Source organism: Metopolophium dirhodum, chromosome 8 (genome assembly GCF_019925205.1).
Source record: "Metopolophium dirhodum isolate CAU chromosome 8, ASM1992520v1, whole genome shotgun sequence".
In the NCBI taxonomy this organism is placed as follows: Eukaryota; Metazoa; Arthropoda; class Insecta; order Hemiptera; family Aphididae; genus Metopolophium; species Metopolophium dirhodum.
This window is the reverse complement of record NC_083567.1, coordinates 23,242,886-23,260,898: the sequence shown is the minus strand read 5'-3', so window position 1 is coordinate 23,260,898 and position 18,013 is coordinate 23,242,886. Positions and strand designations below refer to the sequence as shown.

At 28.4% G+C, this 18,013-nt stretch overlaps 3 long non-coding RNA genes across 3 annotated transcripts; all 3 read left to right on the top strand.

Annotated features, from left to right (window-relative positions):
- The first annotated feature begins 3,295 nt into the window (after positions 1 to 3,295).
- On the top strand, positions 3,296 to 4,182 carry LOC132950619 (uncharacterized). The gene is made up of 2 exons (XR_009665227.1): positions 3,296 to 3,877; positions 3,971 to 4,182. It is a non-coding gene; the product is annotated as an uncharacterized LOC132950619 (long non-coding RNA).
- Positions 4,183 to 8,997: 4,815 nt separating this feature from the next.
- On the top strand, positions 8,998 to 9,884 carry LOC132950554 (uncharacterized). Its single transcript, XR_009665221.1, has 2 exons — positions 8,998 to 9,579; positions 9,673 to 9,884. It is a non-coding gene; the product is annotated as an uncharacterized LOC132950554 (long non-coding RNA).
- Positions 9,885 to 14,700: 4,816 nt separating this feature from the next.
- Positions 14,701 to 15,587, top strand: LOC132950547 (uncharacterized). The gene is made up of 2 exons (XR_009665219.1): positions 14,701 to 15,282; positions 15,376 to 15,587. It is a non-coding gene; the product is annotated as an uncharacterized LOC132950547 (long non-coding RNA).
- Positions 15,588 to 18,013: the final 2,426 nt, after the last annotated feature.

Below are 18,013 nucleotides of genomic sequence, written 5' to 3'. Positions count from 1 at the left end.
AAAATTTGAACTTCAAACGCTCATAAAAATTGAATTTGACTTTCTTAGACATTTTTTTTTTTTGATAAAGGTAGATAATCTTATAAGGAATCTTGTATTACATTTTAATATCATAGATTTAAGAAGAAAAAAATTTATAATTTTCTAACTCAAAACAATTTGCACATGTTCGAGGTTTTTACGCATTATGTCAAGATTTGAACTTTAAATATGTACTTATAAAAAGAAACTGTGACAATTGATTTTCAATATCCAAAAAAAAATGTATTTGAATGTTTTTTACAAGATGTAAAAAAATAAAAAATATGTGAACAACTGTTAACAAACAGGCTATTTAAAATAGGACAACTGTGAACCAACAGGCATTGAACAGGTTAGTAACTTAAGTTTGTAGATTTTTATATATGATTTATTTGGTAGATAGCATACGATACGTATGCTTAGATTTTTGTAGATATGATTTTATTGGTAGACAGCATATACGACACGAGTACCAGCATTTTAAATGTTGACCTCCTTATTGCACCAATTTGATTCACTTTCCTATCAAAAAAGATGCTGTTGAAGAAAATCTTAGCATTTTCACAGTCCTAATAGATGACGATAGACACAAATGAAAATAATAAAAATAAAAAACACACATCATTGTAAAATCAATACATTCATTGCTCCGCTCAGAATCAAAAAACTAAAAAAATTGAATATTGATAATGTCCGTAAACAGCTTAAAACTAGTCAAATTATGTTGAAAAAGTTATCCAGTATATAAAGTGATATAATAAACATGGTGTAAATTTAGTATCTACGGTTATAGTAGTTTTTGAATAACAACAAAATAAAATAATCGTTGTGCGAGAGTTTGTTCATTTATACAGGTGAATTCATCCTATAATGTATAACTTCAAACCCTCGTAAAAATTAAATTTTACTATTGGCTTTCTAGCAGTCTTTTAGATTCTGAGCGAAGCGATAGCCCGATTAGATGCAATTTGTCAACGTTTTAACTTTAAATGGTTGTAAATAAAAATCGTGCACATGTATTTTTAATATTCTTCAACTGTTACTGTAACAAAATACCAGGAGCCTGGTATTACATTATCAATCCCTTTTACCCTACCTACGAATAAAATGTCATTGACATTTATTGAATTTTCTAATGTAATTTGTTTGGCAAAAATTAATTTAACCTACTGTTGTACTAATGACTATAATACCTAGTAAAATAAATTACTCATTATTAGTCCACTGACTTAAAAGTTGTTTTTGTAAGGTACCAACTTTACGATAGATTAATATATTAATGAGTATAACGACCATAAAATGTGTTATACTCCTGTTTTCATATAAATTATTATTTTGTTGGAATTTCAACTTACTGAAGGTCTTACTGCGTAAAATAAACAAATAAAAAATATGGTGACTACCTATCTATTTTTGGAATGTCGAAATAATGGTATGGTTCATAGAGTTTATAACAAAAGAGATAAAAAAAACACGGAATACTGGTACTTTTCAAAATTTTACTTAACAACAATTATCTCCTCTATTTTGTTGTTAACTGTGTTATATGGAATTTAATTTGAATAATTTATGTACTGGAATTTAAGTGAGTTCCGAAAATGCATAAATAAAAATGTATGATAATAAAATAGCATTTTAACGTACCAGTTTTATCAAATTAGTTGTTACTTTTCCCGGAAATTTAAAATGTATGTGTTGTGTGCGTTTCCGAATTATACAATTTTCATTCTTCCTCAAAACCATATAAGAATATTTCTTATGTATTATTAACTCACTGTCTCTTTGACTTTTAAAATTGTCCATTATATGACACGTATTGGGTATAATTTTTGTTAGTGAAAAATAGTAAGTACTCAATCCACTATTGCGAATGAATGTGAAATAATGTGAAGTATAGTGAGAACTTAATATTGGTATATAATAGTTCATGACATTTATTGATTAATTGATATCTATCGTATCTAACTATCTTATCGTATACTTATCGTACCGTAATTATTTCATATTGGTAGGTATTTAATCGATTCTTTTCACTCACAAAGTCAATCGTGGTTTCCCATCGATTGTCGGTAAAATTAAATTAAAAACAATTGTTCATATATCATTCATTTTTTTTCATAAAAGTTTTGACTACCTTGAGGATCGTACCAGTATTCCGCACAGGGCCTAAAATACATCTGACTTCAGGGGACACACCACACACCTATTAATTGAACTGTTACTTTTGGGCTTTGACAGTATACTATAGCAAAAATTAAACCTGTGGTGGCCATAGGCGTAGTTATATAATCAGTAATAATCGGTTTAGTACTTTCATTTTTTTTTAATATTTTAACTTATTTTAGACTTAAAATAAACAACAATACATATTTATAAAATTAAATAGTACCTATACCTAATTATATAATATTATGACAATATTCTATAAATTACGATGATCTTACTAGTTAACTTTTCAGTAGATATTAAAGTAAAAAATATTGTCTTTCAAGTTTCAATAGACACAGCATAGAATAATTTAAATATTTTATGTACCTTCTTGTTTAGTTATTTTATACTAAGGCAGATACCTAATTACTTTGAATTGACCCATTAGCATTTCTTCTTTTTTTTTTATAACAAACTTGTCCATAGTATAGAAATAAAATAAGTAGGTAAACTTAAGTCAACAGAATAGGTAACTAGTAAATTAAAATATTAAACGTTTAATGTTTGTTATTGTTAAAAATACTAAAAACACGTTTTATAACTTGGGACATACATTTGTCATTCAGGGGACACACTTTGATTTTCAGGGGACACGGTATTTTAGCCCCTGATTCCGCCTGTATAAACTATAAACACCGTACCAGTTTTCCGTTTACCGTATTTTTGTATTTTGCTGTTTTTAAATGGTATGGAACCACTTATGAGAAGCGAGGACCCTTGTATTAAATTGTTGAACATTTATTATTATAATTGATAATTTTATGATTTTACAACTAGGTTATACAATAATTCATCTTTTTGATGAAATGAACCTAGACAACGATATTATTAAAATTTACAACTATTATAATTTATTAAAATACCTATAAAAGAGCTTTGTCCTACAAATATTAAATAAATATTAAAATATATTTTTCAGTTTAACACTTTTATGATTGATTACAATTATTTACTGTACGAAAATAAATAAATACGTTGCACCAAAAACATCTAAAACAACATAATATTCGCTATAAATGTCATGACATAAAACAAATGTTATACAATTTATTATTTAATTTCTTGCTCGAATGAACAATAAATACCTATTATTATAGACCAATAAAATGTAAAAATTTGTTTATTTTTTCATTGTAATTGTCAAAACAATAGTAAATCATCATAAAAATAAAAAATTTGGGAATCTTTGTGTACTTACTCACTTTAATTGAACGGTATAAAACTGAGCACGCAGTAGCCAGTCATTATATTCATTACTATTAACAGTACATATGGTTTTTTAATACTATTATCTAGGTACTAAATTAATTATCTACTAATTTTTATTTAAAATAAAACAGTTTAAGTATCTATTACTCAAAACAAATAAGTGAAATGTATCTCATAAATAATCCCGAATTAATTTTTTTAATTTTATTTACGTTGGCGTATGTGAATTGCACTGATACTCCTGGACCGTATAATTCTCGTGATGACAGTAGAGACAAAAAATGCACGATTCCCTGGGTTAAGGCTTCAGATGGAGATGGCGATATCGCTACTTGCAAACTTAAGTGTCAAACGAAATGCAGGTTTTTTCAACAAACGGACCAATGGCGTTGTAGAATATCTAGTACAGGTTTAACCAAAAAATGCGAATGTTGTAGAGGTGAGTTTTAAAAACTACTGTTGTATTAAAGTTTATACTATCTTAGAAATTTTAAAAATCAAAAATATATATGTTCATTTTCAATATCTACAGATAATGTTCCTCCACCCTAATGAGAAAATGCACCTGCATATCTGCTACGCATGGCTGAATACCGAATCTGTAATATAAACCAAAAATGGTATGAATTGTACCAAAAATGGAAATATTCAACTCAATAGATCGTCATGTACTCATATTTTGTAATAATATTATATAATTTGTATTTGTTGAAATTAAATAAACACGAATAATAATACTCAATATATTTCAAGCATAAAATGATTTTAAATGAATAATGTTGATCGAGCCAGATCAATATTATACTATATACCTACACTGTAATACATTGATGTATGATAAGGCATATTAAGTGAACTCTTTTTCGAGGTCTATATAAATTCCAGAGATTTTAATTACGTCCTCAATGCCCCGCACGCCATTAGAAAATATGGCAAACACTAGCACTCACAGAACTTGCTCAGCGAACCTGCCTATACTTTCTACTGAGTAATATTTACAATAGGACAATGACATAGGCACATGAAATGACGAAACACATTGGTCGGTCAGTATGTCATTGGTGAGCTTAAAGCTCAAAACTTCGGCGTCAGTTAAACTCTTAATCAACCATGACTGATGCATCAAATTAAACAAGTTCTGAATGTGTGTACACTTGTTTCAGCATAACTTATAAATCAAAATGTGTTATCGGTCATTTAGAAACCGTTTCTACTTTGTGCAATACTAATTTCTAATGATCAGTATCGCGTCATGAAAGGCAACTGAATCTTGTGAAACAGATTATTTTAGTATATTTATTACATTTTCTAAACCTGAGTTATAATATGTTTATAATATTAACTTGAACTGTAACTTTACTATAATATTACGTCCATAAATGTATTGTTAAAAAGGTTTATAAATGACGCGGTGATTATATTGAATCATTTTTGGATCAATATTTAGAGTGTAGACAACACTAGTGTTTATGAAACATAATAAAAAGTAGCGACAGTTATAAAAACCAAAAAAACGCGAGACAAAGCGTATGAAAACATGTATTCTGCTTTGAATTTACCTTTTCATTTATCCTTTTTCTTCCCCGTGGCATCATTACACGGGGGCCGAACTGTTTTTACACGTGGCTCAACCCCCCGCAGCATCGTTTATTAAAATCAATAATTTGTCGAACTTTGATATGCCCTATAGACCAGAAAGTCATGAGAGCTTGCATTCATTAACAATGGCATTGGTCCACAATAAGGAGATGGGCGGGACTTGTTCCGCCCTATCTCTCCTCGGCTGGTGCCGAGTTGATTCCCGTTTAAAAAAGGTATTTTATTAAGTTGAGCCGAATTGGTTCCCGTTTAATTACGCACATTTTCCTTCTCGATTTTATACAGGCTTAGGAGTTAGGACTGTCAACTTTAAAGTATAGGCTTGGTTAAAAATGTGCGTTAATGTAGGTATGTTAAAAAAAGATAAAATTTATAAAATTTAAAATCTTACGCATATTCTGTGCCAATATGAATTAACGATAATTGATAAATTAATTGTTATTTAATATTTAACCATTTATACGAAAAAAAAAAGACTGCAATTAAATAAGAGAGCGACGAGCATGCTGCTAACGAAATAACGTGCACACATCGCGGTATATGGATTTTGGAACCAAACTGATGTAAAATGTTATGTACCTATTTTATTTTATTTTATTCATATAGAAAACGGGTTTTAATACCTAAAATAATAACAAAAATACAAGTCAATATATTGTTGTTAAAATTTGAACTTCAAACGCTCATAAAAATTGAATTTGACTTTCTTAGACATTTTTTTTTTTTGATAAAGGTAGATAACCTTATAAGGAATCTTGTATTACATTTTAATATCATAGATTTAAGAAGAAAAAAATTTATAATTTTCTAACTCAAAACAATTTGCACATGTTCGAGATTTTTACGCATTATGTCAAGATTTGAACTTTAAATATGTACTTATAAAAAGAAACTGTGACAATTGATTTTCAATATCCAAAAAAAAATGTATTTGAATGTTTTTTACAAGATGTAAAAAAATAAAAAATATGTGAACAACTGTTAACAAACAGGCTATTTAAAATAGGACAACTGTGAACCAACAGGCATTGAACAGGTTAGTAACTTAAGTTTGTAGATTTTTATATATGATTTATTTGGTAGATAGCATACGATACGTATGCTTAGATTTTTGTAGATATGATTTTATTGGTAGACAGCATATACGACACGAGTACCAGCATTTTAAATGTTGACCTCCTTATTGCACCAATTTGATTCACTTTCCTATCAAAAAAGATGCTGTTGAAGAAAATCTTAGCATTTTCACAGTCCTAATAGATGACGATAGACACAAATGAAAATAATAAAAATAAAAAACACACATCATTGTAAAATCAATACATTCATTGCTCCGCTCAGAATCAAAAAACTAAAAAAATTGAATATTGATAATGTCCGTAAACAGCTTAAAACTAGTCAAATTATGTTGAAAAAGTTATCCAGTATATAAAGTGATATAATAAACATGGTGTAAATTTAGTATCTACGGTTATAGTAGTTTTTGAATAACAACAAAATAAAATAATCGTTGTGCGAGAGTTTGTTCATTTATACAGGTGAATTCATCCTATAATGTATAACTTCAAACCCTCGTAAAAATTAAATTTTACTATTGGCTTTCTAGCAGTCTTTTAGATTCTGAGCGAAGCGATAGCCCGATTAGATGCAATTTGTCAACGTTTTAACTTTAAATGGTTGTAAATAAAAATCGTGCACATGTATTTTTAATATTCTTCAACTGTTACTGTAACAAAATACCAGGAGCCTGGTATTACATTATCAATCCCTTTTACCCTACCTACGAATAAAATGTCATTGACATTTATTGAATTTTCTAATGTAATTTGTTTGGCAAAAATTAATTTAACCTACTGTTGTACTAATGACTATAATACCTAGTAAAATAAATTACTCATTATTAGTCCACTGACTTAAAAGTTGTTTTTGTAAGGTACCAACTTTACGATAGATTAATATATTAATGAGTATAACGACCATAAAATGTGTTATACTCCTGTTTTCATATAAATTATTATTTTGTTGGAATTTCAACTTACTGAAGGTCTTACTGCGTAAAATAAACAAATAAAAAATATGGTGACTACCTATCTATTTTTGGAATGTCGAAATAATGGTATGGTTCATAGAGTTTATAACAAAAGAGATAAAAAAAACACGGAATACTGGTACTTTTCAAAATTTTACTTAACAACAATTATCTCCTCTATTTTGTTGTTAACTGTGTTATATGGAATTTAATTTGAATAATTTATGTACTGGAATTTAAGTGAGTTCCGAAAATGCATAAATAAAAATGTATGATAATAAAATAGCATTTTAACGTACCAGTTTTATCAAATTAGTTGTTACTTTTCCCGGAAATTTAAAATGTATGTGTTGTGTGCGTTTCCGAATTATACAATTTTCATTCTTCCTCAAAACCATATAAGAATATTTCTTATGTATTATTAACTCACTGTCTCTTTGACTTTTAAAATTGTCCATTATATGACACGTATTGGGTATAATTTTTGTTAGTGAAAAATAGTAAGTACTCAATCCACTATTGCGAATGAATGTGAAATAATGTGAAGTATAGTGAGAACTTAATATTGGTATATAATAGTTCATGACATTTATTGATTAATTGATATCTATCGTATCTAACTATCTTATCGTATACTTATCGTACCGTAATTATTTCATATTGGTAGGTATTAAATCGATTCTTTTCACTCACAAAGTCACTCGTGGTTTCCCATCGATTGTCGGTAAAATTAAATTAAAAACAATTGTTCATATATCATTCATTTTTTTTCATAAAAGTTTTGACTACCTTGAGGATCGTACCAGTATTCCGCACAGGGCCTAAAATACATCTGACTTCAGGGGACACACCACACACCTATTAATTGAACTGTTACTTTTGGGCTTTGACAGTATTCTATAGCAAAAATTAACCTGTGGTGGCCATAGGCGTAGTTATATAATCAGTAATAATCGGTTTAGTACTTTCATTTTTTTTTAATATTTTAACTTATTTTAGACTTAAAATAAACAACAATACATATTTATAAAATTAAATAGTACCTATACCTAATTATATAATATTATGACAATATTCTATAAATTACGATGATCTTACTAGTTAATTTTTCAGTAGATATTAAAGTAAAAAATATTGTCTTTCAAGTTTCAATAGACACAGCATAGAATAATTTAAATATTTTATGTACCTTCTTGTTTAGTTATTTTATACTAAGGCAGATACCTAATTACTTTGAATTGACCCATTAGCATTTCTTCTTTTTTTTTATAACAAACTTGTCCATAATATAGAAATAAAATAAGTAGGTAAACTTAAGTCAACAGAATAGGTAACTAGTAAATTAAAATATTAAACGTTTAATGTTTGTTATTGTTAAAAATACTAAAAACACGTTTTATAACTTGGGACATACATTTGTCATTCAGGGGACACACTTTGATTTTCAGGGGACACGGTATTTTAGCCCCTGATTCCGCATGTATAAACTATAAACACCGTAGGTACCAGTTTTCCGTTTACCGTATTTTTGTATTTTGCTGTTTTTAAATGGTATGGAACCACTTATGAGAAGCGAGGACCCTTGTATTAAATTGTTGAACATTTATTATTATAATTGATAATTTTATGATTTTACAACTAGGTTATACAATAATTCGTCTTTTTGATGAAATGAACCTAGACAACGATATTATTAAAATTTACAACTATTATAATTTATTAAAATACCTATAAAAGAGCTTTGTCCTACAAATATTAAATAAATATTAAAATATATTTTTCAGTTTAACACTTTTATGATTGATTACAATTATTTACTGTACGAAAATAAATAAATACGTTGCACCAAAAACATCTAAAACAACATAATATTCGCTATAAATGTCATGACATAAAACAAATGTTATACAATTTATTATTTAATTTCTTGCTCGAATGAACAATAAATACCTATTATTATAGACCAATAAAATGTAAAAATTTGTTTATTTTTTCATTGTAATTGTCAAAACAATAGTAAATCATCATAAAAATAAAAAATTTGGGAATCTTTGTGTACTTACTCACTTTAATTGAACGGTATAAAACTGAGCACGCAGTAGCCAGTCATTATATTCATTACTATTAACAGTACATATGGTTTTTTAATACTATTATCTAGGTACTAAATTAATTATCTACTAATTTTTATTTAAAATAAAACAGTTTAAGTATCTATTACTCAAAACAAATAAGTGAAATGTATCTCATAAATAATCCCGAATTAATTTTTTTAATTTTATTTACGTTGGCGTATGTGAATTGCACTGATACTCCCGGACCGTATAATTCTCGTGATGACAGTAGAGACAAAAAATGCACGATTCCCTGGGTTAAGGCTTCAGATGGAGATGGCGATATCGCTACTTGCAAACTTAAGTGTCAAACGAAATGCAGGTTTTTTCAACAAACGGACCAATGGCGTTGTAGAATATCTAGTACAGGTTTAACCAAAAAATGCGAATGTTGTAGAGGTGAGTTTTAAAAACTACTGTTGTATTAAAGTTTATACTATCTTAGAAATTTTAAAAATCAAAAATATATATGTTCATTTTCAATATCTACAGATAATGTTCCTCCACCCTAATGAGAAAATGCACCTGCATATCTGCTACGCATGGCTGAATACCGAATCTGTAATATAAACCAAAAATGGTATGAATTGTACCAAAAATGGAAATATTCAACTCAATAGATCGTCATGTACTCATATTTTGTAATAATATTATATAATTTGTATTTGTTGAAATTAAATAAACACGAATAATAATACTCAATATATTTCAAGCATAAAATGATTTTAAATGAATAATGTTGATCGAGCCAGATCAATATTATACTATATACCTACACTGTAATACATTGATGTATGATAAGGCATATTAAGTGAACTCTTTTTCGAGGTCTATATAAATTCCAGAGATTTTAATTACGTCCTCAATGCCCCGCACGCCGTTAGAAAATATGGCAAACACTAGCACTCACAGAACTTGCTCAGCGAACCTGCCTATACTTTCTACTGAGTAATATTTACAATAGGACAATGACATAGGCACATGAAATGACGAAACACATTGGTCGGTCAGTATGTCATTGGTGAGCTTAAAGCTCAAAACTTCGGCGTCAGTTAAACTCTTAATCAACCATGACTGATGCATCAAATTAAACAAGTTCTGAATGTGTGTACACTTGTTTCAGCATAACTTATAAATCAAAATGTGTTATCGGTCATTTAGAAACCGTTTCTACTTTGTGCAATACTAATTTCTAATGATCAGTATCGCGTCATGAAAGGCAACTGAATCTTGTGAAACAGATTATTTTAGTATATTTATTACATTTTCTAAACCTGAGTTATAATATGTTTATAATATTAACTTGAACTGTAACTTTACTATAATATTACGTCCATAAATGTATTGTTAAAAAGGTTTATAAATGACGCGGTGATTATATTGAATCATTTTTGGATCAATATTTAGAGTGTAGACAACACTAGTGTTTATGAAACATAATAAAAAGTAGCGACAGTTATAAAAACCAAAAAAACGCGAGACAAAGCGTATGAAAACATGTATTCTGCTTTGAATTTACCTTTTCATTTATCCTTTTTCTTCCCCGTGGCATCATTACACGGGGGCCGAACTGTTTTTACACGTGGCTCAACCCCCCGCAGCATCGTTTATTAAAATCAATAATTTGTCGAACTTTGATATGCCCTATAGACCAGAAAGTCATGAGAGCTTGCATTCATTAACAATGGCATTGGTCCACAATAAGGAGATGGGCGGGACTTGTTCCGCCCTATCTCTCCTCGGCTGGTGCCGAGTTGATTCCCGTTTAAAAAAGGTATTTTATTAAGTTGAGCCGAATTGGTTCCCGTTTAATTACGCACATTTTCCTTCTCGATTTTATACAGGCTTAGGAGTTAGGACTGTCAACTTTAAAGTATAGGCTTGGTTAAAAATGTGCGTTAATGTAGGTATGTTAAAAAAAGATAAAATTTATAAAATTTAAAATCTTACGCATATTCTGTGCCAATATGAATTAACGATAATTGATAAATTAATTGTTATTTAATATTTAACCATTTATACGAAAAAAAAAAGACTGCAATTAAATAAGAGAGCGACGAGCATGCTGCTAACGAAATAACGTGCACACATCGCGGTATATGGATTTTGGAACCAAACTGATGTAAAATGTTATGTACCTATTTTATTTTATTTTATTCATATAGAAAACGGGTTTTAATACCTAAAATAATAACAAAAATACAAGTCAATATATTGTTGTTAAAATTTGAACTTCAAACGCTCATAAAAATTGAATTTGACTTTCTTAGACATTTTTTTTTTTTTGATAAAGGTAGATAACCTTATAAGGAATCTTGTATTACATTTTAATATCATAGATTTAAGAAGAAAAAAATTTATAATTTTCTAACTCAAAACAATTTGCACATGTTCGAGATTTTTACGCATTATGTCAAGATTTGAACTTTAAATATGTACTTATAAAAAGAAACTGTGACAATTGATTTTCAATATCCAAAAAAAAATGTATTTGAATGTTTTTTACAAGATGTAAAAAAATAAAAAATATGTGAACAACTGTTAACAAACAGGCTATTTAAAATAGGACAACTGTGAACCAACAGGCATTGAACAGGTTAGTAACTTAAGTTTGTAGATTTTTATATATGATTTATTTGGTAGATAGCATACGATACGTATGCTTAGATTTTTGTAGATATGATTTTATTGGTAGACAGCATATACGACACGAGTACCAGCATTTTAAATGTTGACCTCCTTATTGCACCAATTTGATTCACTTTCCTATCAAAAAAGATGCTGTTGAAGAAAATCTTAGCATTTTCACAGTCCTAATAGATGACGATAGACACAAATGAAAATAATAAAAATAAAAAACACACATCATTGTAAAATCAATACATTCATTGCTCCGCTCAGAATCAAAAAACTAAAAAAATTGAATATTGATAATGTCCGTAAACAGCTTAAAACTAGTCAAATTATGTTGAAAAAGTTATCCAGTATATAAAGTGATATAATAAACATGGTGTAAATTTAGTATCTACGGTTATAGTAGTTTTTGAATAACAACAAAATAAAATAATCGTTGTGCGAGAGTTTGTTCATTTATACAGGTGAATTCATCCTATAATGTATAACTTCAAACCCTCGTAAAAATTAAATTTTACTATTGGCTTTCTAGCAGTCTTTTAGATTCTGAGCGAAGCGATAGCCCGATTAGATGCAATTTGTCAACGTTTTAACTTTAAATGGTTGTAAATAAAAATCGTGCACATGTATTTTTAATATTCTTCAACTGTTACTGTAACAAAATACCAGGAGCCTGGTATTACATTATCAATCCCTTTTACCCTACCTACGAATAAAATGTCATTGACATTTATTGAATTTTCTAATGTAATTTGTTTGGCAAAAATTAATTTAACCTACTGTTGTACTAATGACTATAATACCTAGTAAAATAAATTACTCATTATTAGTCCACTGACTTAAAAGTTGTTTTTGTAAGGTACCAACTTTACGATAGATTAATATATTAATGAGTATAACGACCATAAAATGTGTTATACTCCTGTTTTCATATAAATTATTATTTTGTTGGAATTTCAACTTACTGAAGGTCTTACTGCGTAAAATAAACAAATAAAAAATATGGTGACTACCTATCTATTTTTGGAATGTCGAAATAATGGTATGGTTCATAGAGTTTATAACAAAAGAGATAAAAAAAACACGGAATACTGGTACTTTTCAAAATTTTACTTAACAACAATTATCTCCTCTATTTTGTTGTTAACTGTGTTATATGGAATTTAATTTGAATAATTTATGTACTGGAATTTAAGTGAGTTCCGAAAATGCATAAATAAAAATGTATGATAATAAAATAGCATTTTAACGTACCAGTTTTATCAAATTAGTTGTTACTTTTCCCGGAAATTTAAAATGTATGTGTTGTGTGCGTTTCCGAATTATACAATTTTCATTCTTCCTCAAAACCATATAAGAATATTTCTTATGTATTATTAACTCACTGTCTCTTTGACTTTTAAAATTGTCCATTATATGACACGTATTGGGTATAATTTTTGTTAGTGAAAAATAGTAAGTACTCAATCCACTATTGCGAATGAATGTGAAATAATGTGAAGTATAGTGAGAACTTAATATTGGTATATAATAGTTCATGACATTTATTGATTAATTGATATCTATCGTATCTAACTATCTTATCGTATACTTATCGTACCGTAATTATTTCATATTGGTAGGTATTAAATCGATTCTTTTCACTCACAAAGTCACTCGTGGTTTCCCATCGATTGTCGGTAAAATTAAATTAAAAACAATTGTTCATATATCATTCATTTTTTTTCATAAAAGTTTTGACTACCTTGAGGATCGTACCAGTATTCCGCACAGGGCCTAAAATACATCTGACTTCAGGGGACACACCACACACCTATTAATTGAACTGTTACTTTTGGGCTTTGACAGTATTCTATAGCAAAAATTAACCTGTGGTGGCCATAGGCGTAGTTATATAATCAGTAATAATCGGTTTAGTACTTTCATTTTTTTTTAATATTTTAACTTATTTTAGACTTAAAATAAACAACAATACATATTTATAAAATTAAATAGTACCTATACCTAATTATATAATATTATGACAATATTCTATAAATTACGATGATCTTACTAGTTAATTTTTCAGTAGATATTAAAGTAAAAAATATTGTCTTTCAAGTTTCAATAGACACAGCATAGAATAATTTAAATATTTTATGTACCTTCTTGTTTAGTTATTTTATACTAAGGCAGATACCTAATTACTTTGAATTGACCCATTAGCATTTCTTCTTTTTTTTTATAACAAACTTGTCCATAATATAGAAATAAAATAAGTAGGTAAACTTAAGTCAACAGAATAGGTAACTAGTAAATTAAAATATTAAACGTTTAATGTTTGTTATTGTTAAAAATACTAAAAACACGTTTTATAACTTGGGACATACATTTGTCATTCAGGGGACACACTTTGATTTTCAGGGGACACGGTATTTTAGCCCCTGATTCCGCATGTATAAACTATAAACACCGTAGGTACCAGTTTTCCGTTTACCGTATTTTTGTATTTTGCTGTTTTTAAATGGTATGGAACCACTTATGAGAAGCGAGGACCCTTGTATTAAATTGTTGAACATTTATTATTATAATTGATAATTTTATGATTTTACAACTAGGTTATACAATAATTCGTCTTTTTGATGAAATGAACCTAGACAACGATATTATTAAAATTTACAACTATTATAATTTATTAAAATACCTATAAAAGAGCTTTGTCCTACAAATATTAAATAAATATTAAAATATATTTTTCAGTTTAACACTTTTATGATTGATTACAATTATTTACTGTACGAAAATAAATAAATACGTTGCACCAAAAACATCTAAAACAACATAATATTCGCTATAAATGTCATGACATAAAACAAATGTTATACAATTTATTATTTAATTTCTTGCTCGAATGAACAATAAATACCTATTATTATAGACCAATAAAATGTAAAAATTTGTTTATTTTTTCATTGTAATTGTCAAAACAATAGTAAATCATCATAAAAATAAAAAATTTGGGAATCTTTGTGTACTTACTCACTTTAATTGAACGGTATAAAACTGAGCACGCAGTAGCCAGTCATTATATTCATTACTATTAACAGTACATATGGTTTTTTAATACTATTATCTAGGTACTAAATTAATTATCTACTAATTTTTATTTAAAATAAAACAGTTTAAGTATCTATTACTCAAAACAAATAAGTGAAATGTATCTCATAAATAATCCCGAATTAATTTTTTTAATTTTATTTACGTTGGCGTATGTGAATTGCACTGATACTCCCGGACCGTATAATTCTCGTGATGACAGTAGAGACAAAAAATGCACGATTCCCTGGGTTAAGGCTTCAGATGGAGATGGCGATATCGCTACTTGCAAACTTAAGTGTCAAACGAAATGCAGGTTTTTTCAACAAACGGACCAATGGCGTTGTAGAATATCTAGTACAGGTTTAACCAAAAAATGCGAATGTTGTAGAGGTGAGTTTTAAAAACTACTGTTGTATTAAAGTTTATACTATCTTAGAAATTTTAAAAATCAAAAATATATATGTTCATTTTCAATATCTACAGATAATGTTCCTCCACCCTAATGAGAAAATGCACCTGCATATCTGCTACGCATGGCTGAATACCGAATCTGTAATATAAACCAAAAATGGTATGAATTGTACCAAAAATGGAAATATTCAACTCAATAGATCGTCATGTACTCATATTTTGTAATAATATTATATAATTTGTATTTGTTGAAATTAAATAAACACGAATAATAATACTCAATATATTTCAAGCATAAAATGATTTTAAATGAATAATGTTGATCGAGCCAGATCAATATTATACTATATACCTACACTGTAATACATTGATGTATGATAAGGCATATTAAGTGAACTCTTTTTCGAGGTCTATATAAATTCCAGAGATTTTAATTACGTCCTCAATGCCCCGCACGCCGTTAGAAAATATGGCAAACACTAGCACTCACAGAACTTGCTCAGCGAACCTGCCTATACTTTCTACTGAGTAATATTTACAATAGGACAATGACATAGGCACATGAAATGACGAAACACATTGGTCGGTCAGTATGTCATTGGTGAGCTTAAAGCTCAAAACTTCGGCGTCAGTTAAACTCTTAATCAACCATGACTGATGCATCAAATTAAACAAGTTCTGAATGTGTGTACACTTGTTTCAGCATAACTTATAAATCAAAATGTGTTATCGGTCATTTAGAAACCGTTTCTACTTTGTGCAATACTAATTTCTAATGATCAGTATCGCGTCATGAAAGGCAACTGAATCTTGTGAAACAGATTATTTTAGTATATTTATTACATTTTCTAAACCTGAGTTATAATATGTTTATAATATTAACTTGAACTGTAACTTTACTATAATATTACGTCCATAAATGTATTGTTAAAAAGGTTTATAAATGACGCGGTGATTATATTGAATCATTTTTGGATCAATATTTAGAGTGTAGACAACACTAGTGTTTATGAAACATAATAAAAAGTAGCGACAGTTATAAAAACCAAAAAAACGCGAGACAAAGCGTATGAAAACATGTATTCTGCTTTGAATTTACCTTTTCATTTATCCTTTTTCTTCCCCGTGGCATCATTACACGGGGGCCGAACTGTTTTTACACGTGGCTCAACCCCCCGCAGCATCGTTTATTAAAATCAATAATTTGTCGAACTTTGATATGCCCTATAGACCAGAAAGTCATGAGAGCTTGCATTCATTAACAATGGCATTGGTCCACAATAAGGAGATGGGCGGGACTTGTTCCGCCCTATCTCTCCTCGGCTGGTGCCGAGTTGATTCCCGTTTAAAAAAGGTATTTTATTAAGTTGAGCCGAATTGGTTCCCGTTTAATTACGCACATTTTCCTTCTCGATTTTATACAGGCTTAGGAGTTAGGACTGTCAACTTTAAAGTATAGGCTTGGTTAAAAATGTGCGTTAATGTAGGTATGTTAAAAAAAGATAAAATTTATAAAATTTAAAATCTTACGCATATTCTGTGCCAATATGAATTAACGATAATTGATAAATTAATTGTTATTTAATATTTAACCATTTATACGAAAAAAAAAAGACTGCAATTAAATAAGAGAGCGACGAGCATGCTGCTAACGAAATAACGTGCACACATCGCGGTATATGGATTTTGGAACCAAACTGATGTAAAATGTTATGTACCTATTTTATTTTATTTTATTCATATAGAAAACGGGTTTTAATACCTAAAATAATAACAAAAATACAAGTCAATATATTGTTGTTAAAATTTGAACTTCAAACGCTCATAAAAATTGAATTTGACTTTCTTAGACATTTTTTTTTTTTGATAAAGGTAGATAACCTTATAAGGAATCTTGTATTACATTTTAATATCATAGATTTAAGAAGAAAAAAATTTATAATTTTCTAACTCAAAACAATTTGCACATGTTCGAGATTTTTACGCATTATGTCAAGATTTGAACTTTAAATATGTACTTATAAAAAGAAACTGTGACAATTGATTTTCAATATCCAAAAAAAAATGTATTTGAATGTTTTTTACAAGATGTAAAAAAATAAAAAATATGTGAACAACTGTTAACAAACAGGCTATTTAAAATAGGACAACTGTGAACCAACAGGCATTGAACAGGTTAGTAACTTAAGTTTGTAGATTTTTATATATGATTTATTTGGTAGATAGCATACGATACGTATGCTTAGATTTTTGTAGATATGATTTTATTGGTAGACAGCATATACGACACGAGTACCAGCATTTTAAATGTTGACCTCCTTATTGCACCAATTTGATTCACTTTCCTATCAAAAAAGATGCTGTTGAAGAAAATCTTAGCATTTTCACAGTCCTAATAGATGACGATAGACACAAATGAAAATAATAAAAATAAAAAACACACATCATTGTAAAATCAATACATTCATTGCTCCGCTCAGAATCAAAAAACTAAAAAAATTGAATATTGATAATGTCCGTAAACAGCTTAAAACTAGTCAAATTATGTTGAAAAAGTTATCCAGTATATAAAGTGATATAATAAACATGGTGTAAATTTAGTATCTACGGTTATAGTAGTTTTTGAATAACAACAAAATAAAATAATCGTTGTGCGAGAGTTTGTTCATTTATACAGGTGAATTCATCCTATAATGTATAACTTCAAACC